This window comes from Kogia breviceps, chromosome 12 (genome assembly GCF_026419965.1).
Source record: "Kogia breviceps isolate mKogBre1 chromosome 12, mKogBre1 haplotype 1, whole genome shotgun sequence".
NCBI lineage: Eukaryota > Metazoa > Chordata > Mammalia > Artiodactyla > Physeteridae > Kogia > Kogia breviceps.
This window is the reverse complement of record NC_081321.1, coordinates 87,265,751-87,280,629: the sequence shown is the minus strand read 5'-3', so window position 1 is coordinate 87,280,629 and position 14,879 is coordinate 87,265,751. Positions and strand designations below refer to the sequence as shown.

The following is a 14,879-nucleotide window of genomic DNA, read 5'->3' as shown; positions in this document are numbered from 1 at the left end:
TATTATCCACCCCAAGAGTGAGGGTGCAGAGGCGTTTATAAATAAACTCAGTCATGGGGGGCACTGCTCCCAGGAAGCACTAACGCTTCATCTCTCCATCTTTCACTGAGTACAGGCAGAGTGGCTTGGGAGAAATCCTTCAGGTAGAGGAGGCAGAGGAACCAGGGGCTGGAGGGCACCCGAGTGGTAAGGCTCAAAGGGTGTGGGCAGACACCAGCAGCATCTACGACAGTGTTTAGCAGACATATGTTGAATGAACAGATGAATGAACGAATGGGACGGAGGTGATGGTACGCAGAGATGCCCCGATTTCCGCTGGTTTGGTATGACCCCTAGGCTTCCCACCATCTAAGTGAGATTCCATCATTCAGGAAAGTCTACCACAGAACGACCAGGGTGTCGGTATCTTGCCCCACAGTAAGAGGAAGATGCTTTACAAGAGTCCCAGGAACGTGGACAGAGTTCTGGTTTCAAATGGTTCACCCCCACGTGACATTTCCCATCATACATCTGAAGCTTTCATCACAGAATGCCAAGGCCTCTGCAGTAGCTAACAAGAGAGCAAAAAGATCTCAGAGGGCAGATGTCATCAATTTTTCACTTTCTCACTGTGAACCCAAGCATAATTCTAACCTTAGTAACACAAGGCCAGTGGAAACTATGTGCGGCACATGTTTGGATTAAATTCTCTGTTGAGTTCTCTTGATTTATAGGTTAAAATCCAGCCAGTGCAAGCCTTTCCCCCACCCGACCAATTTCCGTCTTGAACTAAGTGTTCAATATTTTGTCAAACCATACTTTTTGTTATTTTTAGCCTCATAAAAATGATTAAAACTTAAAAAGCCTTGCACAGGATTGGAAAGTAGTTTTTCTGTTTTTGTTTCCAGAATTATTACACATTTCTGAATTTATACAGCTCCAGGTCCCAAGTATCACATGATCTCACTGCTCTTAAATACAGATTTTTCACATTAATTTTTTCATGATATGTCAAACCAGAAAATAGAGCTTCAGATCCACATGCAACACATATGCTGATGGCTTTAGGGTCAACGACAGGAAACAACTGCGATAAAATCCTCTCTGGGAAAACCTACCTTCCTTGAGAAAGATAACATCTTTCTTTTGTCCTCTTTCTCCTTCTTCTCCTTCTCCTCCTCTTCCTCCTTTTTCTACCTTTACTTTCCAAGAGGAACTTTTCTGGGGAAAGATCTAATTTGCTTTGAATTCAAGGCTCATGTCTCAGAGAGAATTTAGAAGTTGCTCAAAAGGAGAGCCCAAGAAGATATCTGTTGCTTTGCTAAAACATGAACAGGTTTTAGGTGCTCCTGACAGGGGACTGTCTATCATGGGCTAAAAAGAGTTCTATTAACTATGAACTAAGACTGCTACAAGCCTACTTTGAAAACTTCATGCTAGGGAACAAGCAAAGAAGGGGGTTACCATACTGGCCAGGGTGATTGACCTTCTCCAGGAGAAATGGAGTCGCTACGATGCTCTGAGGGCAGGGAAGAGCATTAATGTCATGCGATTAAAATTAATAGAAAAAAATTAATGGAAAACTACAACTCAGTGAAGACAAGACTATTAGTAGAAGGAGAGTTCGGATCATTCCACCAGACAAGGAACTGTGATCAGTTACAGGACTTTCTGAGGGCAAAGCAAATATAGAAAGGATAGTGGAAGGAAGAAATTATAAATACCAGCAATGATAACATGACCAGTTGCAGAAATGATGGTTATAATCGTTAAGAGCATTTCTTCTTTTCTTTGATATATCTGTATCATATATATATATGTATATATTTGTGTATGTGGAGATATATATATATATATATATGTATATGTTTTACATATTCTTTTTCTTTTTCCCCTTATCCTATTCATTTTACTCTGTAATAAAAGATGTGGTTAAAGAGGTAAGCCTTATATCTTGACATTAAGTTACAGAATATTAAAGGGAGCTATGATTCAGCTAGTAGTAAAAGTGAATGTAACCAAAAGATGAATAAACGTACACTGCCTTGGAGAAAGAGAGCCTGTTTTCATTTGTGTGAAGGACAGTTGTATGGTTAATAGAAAGCATGATTTTGCATTGTCTTTATTTGAAAGTTAAATATAGAAAAAAAGAGAGATGTTATTAAGTTGATAAGGGTTGCACTGTTTTCAAGCATTCCACTGTCAACTTGGTTAAGCTGGAAACTTTCTCAAAATTCCCTGCTCTTCCTCTCCCTATTCTGCATGCAGAATAGGTTAGAGTTGGCCAAAAGAAGAGCTTGTTCAATATCTGGAAGGTGGAAGTAAATCAGTGGCCATTGCTCTCAGTGGACGCAGAGTGTATCCTCAGACGCAGTGCTGGAGAGATGAAGGGTCCTCAGTGGGTCCCAGCTTGTTTTCGCTCTCCTGCCCTCCTGTGGCTAACACCTATCGCCTTGCACTGCTAACCTGGGAGCCTCACTGTTCTCCTTGTACTGGGAGATGACTCTTTTCATGGCAATAATGTTCGTAACTCCAGCTAGATTGCAGGTTGTATCAGTCAGGGTTCAATCAGGGATGCAGAGTAACAATTAATATTAGGGGAATAAGGAGTTTATTATGGGAATTAGACCTTTCACAAGTGTGAGAGAGGCTGGGAAACAGAAGGTATGAAAAGAGGAATAAAAGGATCCAAGAAGGAGCTACTGACCAGGCCTCCTGAAGCCCAGGTGCAGGTGAACAAGCTAGCATGTACGGGGAGCTGTGAGAAGCCAAGTAGGTCCAGCCTTTGCAGTGGCCAGCAAAGGGGCAGCTCTCGTAGGAGTCTATGGCAAGTTGATGCCCTTGTGCTACTGAATCTCTGTGCCCAGAACGGAGCACTGGTCAGCAGGTCAGCAATCAAAAGCATGAGCTGAGTGCAGAGCAAAGAAAAGTGAAGACACGCTGGCTGGTCAGAGTAGCTAGAAACAGACTGACCCCTCGAGTCTTGCATTAAAAAAGTATCAGTTCTCTCAAACGTTATTATTTTCACTAAAGTTTTCTATTACTGTTCATCTCCCACTGGCATTTGCCTTCTCACTGGCATTTTTCAGTATATTAAAACATGCCAATCGTGGCCCGCATATGCCAACAGAGACATGATTCAGTGGTGAAGCTGCAGACTTCAAAGCCAGGCATCCTGGAATTGGACCCAAAGGGAACACAGAAATGGAAGGTGAACGCAGGGCCACCTGAATCTGAAGACGTTCTCTGTCATTCCCATTGCAGCTGTGCCAGTATTTGACGATTGCATTCAGATTCCACCTTGTTCTAGATTATTCTGGAATTACAATAGATTTTCATGCAATTCCAAAGCTGTAAAATCCTCCTTCATTTCTGGCCACCTTTTAATTCTGTAGTAAAGGATTATCATCAACCTTTTTTTGTGGCCTGTTCTACCAACCACTGTCAGAGAACTTGGGTTCCCCATGATAGAAATAAAAAGCTAACGTTCTTAGCAAAGACTTTGTAGGTATTGAAGTCTATATACCATTAAATATGGGTATTTCCAGGCATTCCATTACTATGTTGATCATTTATTATAAGTTTTCAGGGTGTAAATGTTGTAATAGTGACATTGGGAATACATTTTACATGGCTTTTAACACAAGGAAATAGAAATAGAGATTCTATGTATAACTGGAAAAAGTCTTGAAGACATAAATTTACTGCTGAGTCTTGACCCTGTGATTAGTGTCTTACTTGCAGAATGACATGGAGGTCAGGGGGCAATTAATTCTTAGTAATTTTTCTGAAATAGAAGCCTGCATCATCCTGTATCCAACTGATTGTTTCAACCCCCCTGGTGTTACACAGTCCATTTTTGAGAACCCTGCCCCACGTGAAGGGGTCTTTTGAGGCAGGTGGGCTGGAGGACAGACAGAAGCAGACATCCTGAGCACCTAAAAGAGAGTGCATGATCTCACCTGGGGCTAATTCATCCCTTGGGGTTCTTTGATTGAAAGAAACAAATCTGAAACAAACTTCGCCCAAAGTAAAAGAGGAATTTGGGGGAAGACTAGGAAGCCCTTCAGAGAACAGAAGGTAAACCTGGAGAAGAGGCAGTGGGGGAACTGGCAGATGGCAATGGGTACCTCTGCAGAGAACCACTGTCTCCTCGACCGAACTGCAGTCACTCTAGTCTGGTGAGACAGGCTGCTCGGGACTCAGAGCCAGGGAGACGGGACTGGTCCTGTTGAAAGTTTCAGGCTCTCCATCCAGTCAGATGGTTGACAGACCCTAAAGACCATACCTTGGGAGAGCAATTGTTTCCCCAAGAGAAATCGGGATGTTCTCCCCAGATAATGAGGTCACTGTGTCATGAAAAGATGGGTCTCGTGGTATCTGCCCACAGACACTTTCTGTACAGGGAATTTGAGCACATCCAGGCTGAGAGATAGGGGTGACCCACGGAGAAACCCCTCACCTCAGGGTTCCATCTCCTTCCATCTCCTCTTCCCCTACTCAGCATCCCTGAGCTCTGGGGGATGATCCTGACCCAGATGGTATTTGTATTTCCAAGAGCCCCCCAGACACTCAAAGCCTGACACATGCCACACTAAGAAAACTATGAAAGGGAAGCCAAATGACAACTGGGCACATTTTTCCAGACGTTTCTCTCTATCTAGATGCCAGTTACAAGGAGTCTGAAAAGTCCCATTATCTAGGCAGAGAAGTCACCCCAGGGAAGTTTTCTGAGACTATTTAATATCTTTGCTTGCCCCCAGAAGCGCTCAAATCTCAATCCCAAATCCCTTCCCTCCAGTCAACTGCATCTTTTGGCCCTAATTCCAAGCCCCCACTTACACAGCTCCTAATATCTGGAATAGCCTCACAGCCAAGCCAACGAGTCAGTTTTCTGAGTCTCTTCAGATCCTCCAAGATTTACTTCCAGAAGCTTCCAACAACGCCCCTGGATGTATGACTATGTCTGAACGTCTAGTTAAATGTATGCTTGTGGGAGCATTTGTACATAGATTCATTTAGCCGCCTCTGTCCTGTCTCCCACTTTAGAGCAGGAGAGTCCCAAGGAGAAGGGTCACATCTGGTTTGCTCTTCGGTCTTTCCCCACGGCGTCTAGAAAAGTGCAGACACGGTGAGCACTGGTAACTAACTCACATAAATAACGTGGTGAAAAGGAAACACGTTAGGAGAGAGAGAACCACGCTCTGGTCCCAGTTTCACGATCCCCTTGCTGAGGGACCGTGGGCAAGCCATTCAAATCCCCAAACACCTGTCCTCTCACCTTTGCAAAGGTGGCCATGATCCATTCCGTATTCAGGCCTTAAGGCTGCTGTGCTCACACAGGAGGGCCAATACGAAAGTGGCTGAAAGCGTCAGCTACAGGCCCTCCACATGGTTCCTAGGTCGCCCTGGCGCGCCAGACGATCCACACGAGAACTGGGAGAGTTCGGCCAGCCCTGGCGACGCCGGTGCCACAGGTCTCCCAGGGTTGTGTCCCATGTTTATGGCTTTTAGGGGACATTTAAGCTACGAGGCCAAAGGGCAAAGGCCCTGGCACTTTATTTCGAGCACAGCAGCCATGAAATGCTTTATCGGAGGACGTTCAGAAGCCAGGCCCTTCCTCTCCCAGCAGTGTCCCTCTCATGCCTCCTTTTCCATCTGTCCCTACCACGAGGACACTTGTTCACACGTGGTCTGTTTCCCGCCTGGATCCCGGCCACCTCCTACTGCCTGACTTTCTATCTTTTGCCTCCTGACCTCACTTCAGGGCCAGACGGCTCAGGATGCCACTTCTCAACTGAATTTGGAACGACCTTTCGGTTCCTGCAGAACCTGCCTTTTCTGTCTAGAGGACTAGAGATCTTCTTTCATGGCCTTGCATGTCACTCTAGTGTCTCCTGTCTTCCTTTCTTCCCCAACTTTGGATTTTGCTTGCTTTTCTTCCTAAAATTGCCTACTACACGCAAAAGCACAAAGTGACTGCTTTACGTACTGATTTGCTTTTCCTTTTGGTTGTGTTTCACATAAATCAATATCTCTTTCTCTAGAAACTAAAAGCAACATAGAACCAAACCCCCAGCACTGCAAGATGATTTTGAAGTGTGGGCAGAAAGTCCTGGGAGATTAACATGAAAAGGAACTCCTGTCTCAGAAGCATTCGCTGGAGAACCCCGTCATCCGGTAACGCTCACCCAGTGCTGAATATTCTGATCTCTTGGTCAAAGAGAGACAGTTTTGCTCTCAGCTTTTCTCCTCCTCAACCTAGACCCAAATTCCTTTTTTTCTGACCATCTGGTCTCCTCATTTAACTTGGCCAAGCACAGCTTGACAGCTTTCCCCCACTGTGATGGCACAAAAGGAAGCAAAGGAGACCTGAAATCAGCCTGATACAGTCTCAGACTTCAATTCCATGCTACTTAAGGTGAAATAAACCATCAAAGTGATGTATTAGGGAATTATGTGCAGCAAAGCCATGTTCATTCAAAACTAAAGGCAGGGAAGAAATGGATTTAGAATAAATAGTTCTGGTGCTTTGGGAAGAAATGACTGGAAATTCTATCCCACTGTGCCTTCCTTCAAAATAATAATTGCCAACAGCATTTGCATTCATCTTCACAGTCAACAGAGTGCTTTTACAAGTGGGAGGACATCAAAGAGAAGCATAGTACTAATTTATATTTGCCTCTCTCTATTTTCAAAGCCCTTTTAGATTGGATACCTCACTTCATTCTCTCCTAAATTTTGGGAGATGGATAAAGCAGGATTTATTCAATCAATCATTCATCTACTCAACTCATGTTTATTGGATGTATACAGTGGACGCCTGGAACTATTCCAGGTCTGGAAGATACAAAGCACTGACTAAAACGAATCAAGTTCCTGATCTCATTGAGCTTCTGAGAAAAGAGAAGAGAAAAAGACAATAAGCAAATGTGAACAAATACAGAATAGATCAGATGGGACAGGTGGGGATAAAAGAAAACAAAAGTAAGGCAAGGTAAGGGAGACAGACAGTCATTGGGGAGGGCTATACTGTTTTCTATAGGGCTGTCTCTGATGAACGGATATTTGAGCATGACCCAAGGAACTGAGAGCCGAGATGAGCACAGGCCTGGCGGGAGAGGCTTCCAAGGGGCTCCGAAGAAATATTTAGGCAGGAATGTGACTGGCTTGTTAGAAGACCAGCAAGGAGGCCAATGTGGCTGTAGCAGAACAAGCAAGGCAGAGACCAGAAGGAAATGAGGTCAGAGAGAGAAGAGCGACAAGACATGTAAGGCTCTGCTGGGCACTGCAAAGGCTCGGCCTTCTTGCCTGAGTGAGTGGGAAGTCTTTCCACAACTTTCAGCAGAGTAACATGACCTGACTTACATTTCGAAAGGGTTACTCTGTCTGAGACTGAGCCCTGCCCCCAGTATCCATTCCCTCTTTCTTGCATAATGGCTTGCAAACTTCTAGCAGGCCACATGCCATCCCAGAATAAAGACTATACTTTCTAGCTTCCCCTTCAGGTAGGTGTAGCCACATGACTAAGTCTGTGGGTGGTATGCAGAAGTATGGTATGGTGCTGCAAAAAATCATGCCTAAAAGACAGGCAATTTGGACCTCTGGACCCTTTTCTTTTTTCTCTGTCCTTCATCCTCTTCCTGGAATGCAGATGCTATGGCTGGAGCTCTAGCTACAACATTGGACTGTGAAGACAAGGCCCACCCCTCTGGATGGGATAGCAGTGAGTTGGAAGAAGCTTTAGTCCCCAAGGACTCCATGGAGCAGACTCATACCTGCCCATACAGGCCACCTCCAGACATTTATTTTGTGTCTCTGTTTCTGGCAGTTGAGCCTAGTCCTCAATGGTATGATCTTACCCAGCCACGGTGTAGAGAATGAACTATAAGGGGGACAAAGGCAAAAACAAGGACACTCTCTCTTCCTGAGTGAGAACCCGGAGGCTTGAAGAAGTGAACTGAAGCACATTAGAACTGTGGTTAAAAGCACGGGCTTTTAAAGTAAACAAACCCACCTGTATTTAAACCCACCTGCCTCCAGCACTTCGGAGCCTTGTTACCTTGGACATGTTCCTTGGCCTCTCCAAGCCCTTCATTTCCTCACCTGTAGCGTGGGGATGATAATGATACCAACCTCAGACTATGATTGCGAGGATTACGTGAAATAAATGATGTGAAAAGACTTAACACGGCTGGGCACAGAGCTGGACTCCTCACCTGCTGGTTCCCTGTCGCTTCTCCTCTTCCATCTTCCCACACCTCCCGCGCATGCCCAGGAAATCGCACTCCTTCCAAGATGAGTGTACATTCCACACAATTAAGAGGAAATGCTTTGTTAGTAAGGAAGGAGGAGGAGAGAGAGAGGTGAAAAAGAAGCCTTAGCACACAGAGATGATGGACTTTCAGGCCCTCAGGAGCTCTCCGTTCTCAGGAGGAAATGTCAGTTGTGGCCCTGACGGTGCTGAAAGATCTAAGGAAAGGAGGCCAGCAGTTCAGCCTTCCGCCTGGGGTCTGGCGACGTTTTCAGTGCTCCACGCTGTTCCTTTTCTGAGCCCCTTCTTTTCTGTCCCTTTCTCTCTCGCCTCTTCTCCCTCCTCTTCCAAAACACAAATAGGAATAGTGGAAAGCTTGGTAGATCATCTGGTTCTCCGGCTGCGTTTCCTCGGAGTGACTGGATTTTTCACTGGCCGGACAGGGGCAGGATGTTTTGAAACTGTGTGGAGAGCAATCTCTGGGTGTTTTCTTCATCTGAGTACTGGGTTTGGAATGCAAAGCAGAAATTACATGTTTCCTTTTTGGTAGCAGATTCTCTTCCTAATTATGTTTTGCTCAGGCTAATATTAAAATGAATTGGCTCCCTCTGACCACAATACATGTAATAATAACAGGAAGTGTCCCCAAACACACAATAATAAAAACAGAGCTGGAGGGGAAGCAACAAGACTCTTGAGAATATTTTGCTGCTGTGCTTTTCCAGCCCATCTCATCCCAACCCATCCCATCCTATCCCATCTTATCTGTCTACCCATCTATTCATGAATTCAGAAAACTGTTAAATCTAGTGAAACTAATGGAGAGCTTGAAAAATCCAACTTTTCTTCTTATATTAGAAATTTCTGAAATATCAAATACAAAAATTGGAAAAAAGATAGGCATGTCAGGTTCTGTATAATGACTTACCAGTGTTGGCCTAATACAACTCTTTGGAAGAAAGGTTGAGTGGTAATAATACACTTCCATTAATTATAATTTACACTGAAGGCTCTGGTAAGTCCTGTAGAAAAAGCAACCTGTCTAGATTTGTCTAACCTAGTGAGGCCCAAATTTATGTGACCATGGAAATTTCTTTTCCTTTTTTTATGACTACTTGATGAATTTTGGAATTAGGATTACAGAATACAAATTTTTCAAGGTCTTTTTGGCTCTCAAGGGAGTGCTCTACTTGTGTCCTGAATGCTGCCTCCTGAGCATCTGGCCGTAATTTAATATTCCTTCACTCTGTTAACTAGTTGTTTAGGCCTCCATAAAGAGGCTATTCTCTTAACAATAGTATATTTTATTCATCAATATATTTAATTCAAGCAGAAATTTGACAGGTAAAATGCCTTTGCCTTTGCAAGCTGATAACCATCATCTTGACCACACCTGATCAGGTATACATTCAGAAGGAGGTAAAGGGGATAGCTAAGCTCCAAGGCACTTGCTTCCCTTCCCTCCCGGCATAGGAAGTCCTTGGTCTCAATTCTACCACAGGATGGAAACTCAGGCCAGTTCGCTTCGCAGTACACATAGCCCCTCTTTGTCAAAGAGAGAGATAAGAACCAGTAATGATCTCTTCGCTTACCTACATCTGGGGAGTGGAGGATCCATTGTAAATCCACCGAGGACTCACAGAGTGAATGCACGGATGACGAGTCTAACCTGTATGTGTATTAAATGAGGTGACAGAAGACAAGGCCTAGGTCAGAGTTCAGGGAAAACCAGGCTGAGCATGCTCAGTGGGTCCAGGTTTATCCAAGATGCTTGGTACTCACCAAGCAACCATCACTGGGCAGGTCTGACTAATGACAATTGCCAAGAGGAATCACTCACAGTAACAAAGCCCAGCTAAGCCCAAAAGGGGTCAGCCCTTGGACACAAAGGCTTTTTATTACATGAGACATCTGTTCCAATCTCTGTTGCCAATTACGTCGTCATTAGACTCAGCCAACACTTGTTGATAGCAGAGATGCCATTGAGAGGAGACATTAACACCTTTACCGCTAACAGTAAATCAGGGGCCACTCCAGTTGCCTGTGAGAATCTGCAAAAACACCTCCGTCTGGCTTTTCCAGCTCGAGGTTCTCTCTACCCCTCTGCTCCTGGAGTAATGGACATCCGGAGGGGCTGTCTTAAATACCCAGGTGCCATGGGATCAGTGAGAGCCTCCAGGGCAAAGAGGATGAGCTCCAGGGAACGTCTGATACTGAAACATTTTTTTTTTTTCCTTTCTAAAACAATACATACATTGAGTAGAAAATCTAGAAAACTACAGATAATCAAAGGGAAGGGAATAAAGATCACCTAGAATGTCATAATCCTAATATATCTCTTGCTAACCTTTTTTATCTGCATTTGCTTTTCATTTCTATAGAGTTGAAATTATGCTGTTCCTGTTAAAAAAAAAAAAAGAGAGAGAAAAAAAGCCTTTGTTTTCTTCCACTCTGGCGACACTGCCCGGAGTGTATTTCCCCAGACAGGCTGAAATAATTGCTTCACTTTGTCATTCTTCTATTCCCGTGCTCTGCTTTATTCTCCTTCAATGCACTACATGACCTGATGTCCTATGACAGAGTCGTCTGTTTATTATGGGTGCCCCCCACTGCAATTTAAACTCCAGGAAGACAGCTTGTGTGATCAGGAAGTCTTCTTGGAGGAAGAGACATTTGAGCAGTAAAACCAAAGAAGGCAAGGGAGCTAGTCATCAGAGTATCTGGAGGAAGAACATTTTTTCATTCACTACTGAATTTCCACAACCTGGAACAATGCCTGGCCCATAATAGGTGCTCAATACATATTGGTTAAATGAGTGAATAAATATTTTTTGGTAACCTGCATTTTTTCCCCTTTAACAATATTGTACAGAGCCTTCAGGGTCACTAAATATTCTTCAGCGTACCACTCTTTTTTTTTTTTTTTTTTTTTTTGTGGTACGTGGGCCTCTCACTGTTGTGGCCTCTCCCGTTGCGGGGCACAGGCTCCGGACGCGCAGGCTCAGCGGCCATGGCTCACGGGCCCAGCCGCTCCGCGGCATGTGGGATCCTCCCGGACCGGGGCACGAACCCGTATCCCCTGCATCGGCAGGCGGACTCTCAACCACTGCGCCACCAGGGAAGCCCCAGCGTACCACTCTTTAAGACTACATCATATTCCACACTATGGCTCTATTATAATGGGTTTATCCAACCCTCTATGGTTGAACATTTAGGTTGAGTTTCCCCCATGCCCTCCCCCCATTTTTAAACATACATAGGGCACTGAAAGTATTGAAATGATTTATCTAGGCTGGGCAGAATCTGACCTTGAAAACTCAGTTGGAGGTTTGAACTGGGGGAAACAGTCATTAGTAAGCCCTTGACCAAACAAGGAATTTAAATTCCTCTGTTGGAAAAGGTGGAGAAGGTGAGGACACCTGCCTTACCAGCTGGATGGGCCACATCAACCTTGGTCGGTGATGTGACAGTCACCTCACAAGTACTTCGGACTTACAGAAAAGAAGTACATAGAATATGCATGTGTACCAGGCTGAACTGTGTCCCCCCGAAATTCATATGTTGAATACCCAACCCTCAGTAGCTCAGAATGTGACTATATTTGGAGACAGGGTCTTTAAAGAGGTGTCAATAATTAGGATAAAAAGAGGTCATGGGGGGGGGGTGTCCTAATCCAACCTGACTGCTGTCCTTATAGGAAGAGGAAATTTGGACACAAAAAGAAACACCAGGGATGTACACAGAGGGGAAAACCATGTGAGGACACAGGAGAAGGTGGCCACCTACAAGCCAAGGAGAGAGGCCACAGAAGAAACCAAACCTGCTGAAAACTTGACCTTGAACTTCTAGCCTCTAGAACTGTGAGAAAATAAGTTTTTGTTGGTTAAGGCACCCAGTCTATAGTATTTTGTTACAGCAGCCCTAGAAATTAATACAATAGGTAAGTGCAATGATGTTACAGTGCCCCTGAAAACATATACTCAGACTTCCTAAGTATACATTTTATTGCATATCAAAGGTCAAAATTTTCTATGTACACTTTTCTGAAATTAAAATAGAACTCATTAGGGGCATATGAATCGATAGACAAACATCTACTTTACATGCAACTTTTTCTTGAGTGTTTCATCTTTAAAAAATTAAACAAAAAATAATGTATAAGTCTCAAAGAAATGGATGTGAATTTCAAAAAACTGGTCATTTTTGTGCCCCTCAAGGGTATATTTCATTTCCCATATTCTATATCCACCTACTTACTTCTTAATTAATTAATTTGACTAAAATTTTGCAAGTGCTTAGTATGGGCCAGTTCCTGGGGGTCTGACAGTGAGTGAGACAGATGCCTCCCTGCTATCATGGAACAATCTATTGAGGGAAAGAGTTATAATAATAAGCAATTAAAACAGGACATCTCCTATTGACAGAGGAAGGCTTCATCTCCTAAGTAAGAGGTAGGCAAACTTTTTCTGTGAAAAAGGGCCAGGAAGTAGATAGTTTCAGTTTTGTGGGTCATATGGTCTCTGTCTTAGCTTCTCAACTTGTAGAATGAAAGCAGCCATAGACGATACATAAACAGTGAACAGAGCTGTGTTCCAATAAAACTTCATTTATAAAAAGAGGATGCAAGCCAGATTTGACCCAGGGACCACAGTTTTCCCACACCTACCCTTTGTTCTACACTGGATGATGGCTTGACCACTTTTTCAGGTCAACATAGAACATCTATGCATAAATGTACTGTCAAGTGAGGTGTGTCCAGGAAAGTGTGGATAGATCCTTGGGCGTTGTATAAAGAGAACACACGATCCTGTAGGATCTGTCCGAGACCCCTAAATACACAGAACATGAAATCATATATCCCAGATGGCTCTGCCGAAAATACAAGGTCTTTTCATCCAAGCTTACGGTGCGGTCCCCCCTTCCCCCATCTCTTTAGAACACTGGGCACCACCCTTTCATATAATTCAAGCAGCAATGCCTGGCAGTCGTACCTAATGTTTGGGGCTAGGCTGGCAGCCTCTGAGTATAACTGTCCTCCATTAGAACTTATTCATGCTTCCTATCCAAGTTTCCAGAGCCTTCACTCTCAAAACAGTCCTTCTTAGAAACCATGGTTTGTGGCCTAAATTGCATGTACCACACCCTGAGGTAAAACTTCCAGGCCACATTAAAACATGGGTGTGCCCAACTTCCAGAAATTTCTATGGAGAGTTGACCCACCTGTCTATAGATGTGGCACATGGCCTTCAATCTTATAATTACAGGCTCTCTGAAACACTCATGTTCTGGTATAAGAAAGAACACAGTTCAGAATCACAGGGAGCTGGGTTACAATCATGAGCGAACTTATGAATATCATTCCACATAAAAAAAATTGCCAAACTAGAAGCAAGAACAAGGTGTAAAACATAGAGGACAAATGGCTCTTTATGGCTGAGGAAGACATTCACATATTCAACAAATATTTATCCACTGCTTGCTATGAGGCAGGCACTGCTCTAGGTGCCGGACGAGAAAACAAATCAGTGCCCTCGTGGAGATGACAGTCAATATCCAGAAAAGCTTCCCAGTAGAGGAGACATCCGAGCTGGGAGGGGCCTCTCTATTGCACATTCACACCACAGTCTTTGTCAACAGCACCCCCGGAGGAGGTGTGAAGTGGAACAACCTGTGGGGTCTTACCTGGTGACCGTGGTCTTGAGTCTTGAAGGACTAGGATTTGCGTAGGTACGGAAGAGGAAGGAGGGCAGTCCAGGTAGAGGGAAAGAGTACATGTAAAGGTATCAAGAATCATTTATTGAGTGCCCACTGGGCACATGACTCTAAGCCCTTGGGGCTACGAAGAGGTAAATGCCTGTGACCTGCATTATAAAACTGCATCACTCCTTCAGTCATAGAATTAAAAATAGTTACTGAGGGCTTCCCTGGTGGCACAGTGGTTGAGAGTCCGCCTGCCGATGCGGGGGACACGGGTTCGTGCCCCGGTCCGGGAGGATCCCACATGCCGCGGAGCGGCTGGGCCCGTGAGCCATGGCCGCTGAGCCTGCGCGTCCGGAGCCTGTGCTCCGCGACGGGAGAGGCCACGACAGTGAGAGGCCCGCGTACCACAAAAAAAAAAAAAAGTTACTGAGCACATACCATGATCCAGCCTCTGCCTCTAAAACATGGAGATGTAGCCGTGAACAAATCAGAAATGGTGCCCTACCGCATGGAATTCACAATCCAAAGACATGTTGAATAATTACAAGAATGATGAGCATTGCAAAAGTAAGGTGCAGGATCTTAGGAGTGCTTATAACTGGGAGAACAGACTTAGTGTGGGGTAGTTAAGAGATTTTGTGATGGGAGAGACGTGACTGTTCTCTTGCTAATCGGTCTCCATGAGAATGGGGTGGGGGGTGGGGAGGGGGTAGAGTCGACCTCAGTGTGCATTCTGTGGACAGAATACCTATTTCTCCAAATGACAGTGTGAGCATCGGTGTGAGAGTGACCGTACACTGAGGAAACAGATTTAGGAGGAGCAGTGGGCCACGACTTCACCCCCAAACAGATGAACATAAACCATTCCAGGGAGTCTCGCCTTTTCTCTTGGAAATATCCCACAAACCACCTCTGTAAGGAGGGGAAGAGCGGTCCCTTGATAAAC

The 14,879-nt window shown here is 44.5% G+C and overlaps 1 long non-coding RNA gene across 2 annotated transcripts in view; it reads right to left on the bottom strand.

Moving 5' to 3' along the window:
• Positions 1 to 8,750, bottom strand: part of LOC136792288 (uncharacterized) — a 133,367-nt gene extending 124,617 nt beyond the window's left edge. The window contains exons 1-2 of one of the 2 annotated variants that reach the window (XR_010835905.1): positions 8,199 to 8,750; positions 7,997 to 8,085 (exon numbers count right to left, since the gene is read on the bottom strand). This is a non-coding gene — a long non-coding RNA (uncharacterized lncRNA). The remainder of the gene's footprint in view (positions 1 to 7,996; positions 8,086 to 8,198) is intronic. The other variant, XR_010835906.1, reaches the window with a different exon arrangement.
• Positions 8,751 to 14,879: the final 6,129 nt, after the last annotated feature.